This window comes from Lygodium microphyllum, chromosome 5 (genome assembly GCF_053477565.2).
Source record: "Lygodium microphyllum isolate KBCC chromosome 5, Lygodium_microphyllum_v1.1.10, whole genome shotgun sequence".
NCBI lineage: Eukaryota > Viridiplantae > Streptophyta > Polypodiopsida > Schizaeales > Lygodiaceae > Lygodium > Lygodium microphyllum.
In genome coordinates this window covers 42361245-42364265 of record NC_141139.1, presented here as the reverse complement: position 1 = coordinate 42364265, position 3021 = coordinate 42361245, and positions in this window count along the sequence as shown.

Genomic DNA, 3021 nt, shown 5'->3' with positions numbered 1-3021 from the left:
CACAAGTAAGCTTTGGCATGAAAGGTTTGGACACATCGGATTTGCAATATTGAAGGAGATGCAAAAGCAAGGTATGGTTGCTCACCTACCTACAATAACTGAATTGAAGGAACCATGTGAAGCTTGTATGATGGGCAAGCAACAGAGAAAGGCATTTCCACAAGAAAGCAAGAATAGAGCACATGCTCCTCTAGAGTTGGTGCATGCTGACTTGTGTGGTAAGATGCCTACACATGCCTTGGGGGGATCTTCTTATTTTATGTTGATTGTCGACGACTACAGTAGGAAGATGTGGGTGTACTTCCTTCGTGATAAGGCTCAAGCTTTTGGTAAGTATAAAGAATGGCTAATGCTTGTTGAGAATGAAACAGGGAAAAGTGTGAAGAAATTTAGAACAGATGGTGGTGGTGAGTTCAACTCAAAGGAGTTTGAAGGCTTTTGCAAGAGCAAAGGGATCAAGCATCAATTGACGACGCCTCACACACCTCAGCAGAATGGTGTTGTGGAACGCAGGAATTGCACCATTGTGGAGATGGCAAGATGCATGCTAAAGGGCAAGGGATTGCCTAACCATTTTTGGACTGAAGCTGTTAATACTGTAGTCTACATTCTAAATCGGAGCTATACAAAGGCTCTCAAGGGAAAAACACCTCATGAGGCTTACACTGGTAAGAAACCATCTGTCTCACATTTCAGAATTTTTGGATGCGAATGTTATGCACATGTTCCAGATGAGAAGAGAAACAAGTTACAACCAAAAAGCAGAAAATGTATCTTCTTGGGTTATAGTGATGAGCAGAAGGCTTACAAATTATATGACCAAGAGGCAAAGAAGATCATCGCGAGCCGTGATGTGGTGTTCAAGGAGGAGCCGCATACAGTGGAGGAGGAGAAGGCAAGTTCTTCCACTTTATCATCAAGCGAAGAAGTAGTCCACTATGAACCTGTCCCGAGAGCTATCCCTCTCCTTAAGGAGGAGGAAGCATCATCTTCAGATGATGAGAAAAAAGTTCACCAACCTGACATCACCCCACAGGAAAAGCCATTGCTGCGCTGGGTGAAGCAGCTCTATGACCACAATAATCCTATGCCTGCATCTGTTGAGGAGAAGGCAGACGGACCAAGGAGGTCTCAGAGAATAGAGGAGCAAAACATGGAAGGCTGCTATGCAGGCGGAGTATGACAGCATAATGAAGAATGACACTTGGGAGCTAGTGGATCAACCAGCAAAGCGGAAGGTTATTGGCACCAACTGGATCTGGAAGGTAAAGTACAAGGCTGATGGTACCTTGGAAAAGTACAAAGCTAGACTGGTTGCCCAAGGATTTTCATAAGTTGAAGGGTTTGATTTTCAAGAGTCATTTGCCCCAACTTCCAGAATGACCACTATTCGCACGGTACTTGCAGTGGCTGCCCACAAGAAGTGGCCAGTGTACCAAATGGATGTTAAGTCAGCATTCTTAAATGGTGACCTCAAGGAGGAGGTGTACGTGGCTCAACCACCAGGGTTTGAGGCCCCCCATTCTGAGAACAAAGTGTGTAAACTGAAGAAGGCATTGTATGGGCTGAAACAAGCCCCCAGAGCATGGTACCAGTGGTGGATAGATAGGTTCTTTTTAAACCTAAACTTCAAAAGATGTGCCTCAGATGCTAGCTTGTATGTTTACAGGGATGGTAAAAAGTCTGTAGTGATTGTCCTATATGTGGAGAACCTTCTTATTACAGGTGACTATGAAGATATGATAAACCAAACTCGAAAGGCTTTGAGTTCTGAGTTTGAAATGACAGACTTGGGCTTGCTGCACTATTGTTTGGGGATTGAAGTCTGGCAAGAGCCAGGAAAGATATTCATCTCTCAGAAGAAGTATGCATGGGAGATCTTGAAGGCATTTGGCATGACCAAGTGCAAGGAGATAGCTACACCTATGGAGGTGAATGCAAAGTTATCCGTCGAGGATACATCAGCACTAGTAGCAGACATTAGGAGGGATAGGAGGTTGGTCGGCAGTCTGATCTACTTGTGTAACACCAGACCAGATATCAGTTTTGTTGTTGGTGTTTTGAGCAGGTTCTCAAACAAACCTCATGAGAGTCATTGGAAGGCTGGGATGCGGGTGCTCAGATACTTGAAGAAAACTCTTGACTATGGTATCACATACAGTTTCGGAACTTCTCTTGTGGGGAACTGTGACTCAGATTGGGCAGGAGACATTGATTCCAGGAAGTCAGTTTCTGGTTATTGTTTCTATTTGGGTTCAAGAATTTTCTCTTGGATTAGTAAGACGCAACCAACAGTGGCATTGTCTTCTACCGAAGCAGAGTACAAGGCAGCTTGTTTTACTGCATGTGAGGCTGTATGGTTGAGAAGGATTCTATGGCATATGGGAGTGCAGGATGAAGAACCAACTGTGCTGAGATGTGACAATCAAAGTTGCATCGCCATTGCCAAAAATCCAGTGTTTCATGCACGCACCAAACATATAGAGATCCAGTATCACTATGTGCGTGATTTGATGGAGGATGGGATAGTGGAATTGGTCAACTATCCAATAGAGGAGAATGGAGCAAATATCTTCACCAAAGCACTTACGAAGGATCTGCTTCAAGTTCATCTTCAAAGACTCGGCATTGGGCCGAGGAGATAGTTCACCTATGGGTGGACATTGAGGGGGGGTGTTAGATATAATCAATGCCCCACCTTCATTAGGTGCTACCAATGATCCATGGTGCTCAAAGTTGTAAGGCCCCCATTATGAGGAGAAGCCAAGTGTGAGCCCGGACATTGGTGGAGTCCTGACTTGTATATCAGATGAGGTCTATGTGACCGGATGGCAAAAAGGTGGCCATTGTGGGTCTAATCTTTGAGTTAGATGGAGAGGTTAAGTTGGTAGCAGCTCGAGGCACATTGCATTGAGTTGCGTGGTAAGGGAGTTAAAAGGGGCTGCTATTGTGGGGTCCGGGGGCAGCGCCCCCGGCCCGATGGTAAAGGGAATATTCCCTGGAATATTCCATGGCCGACTA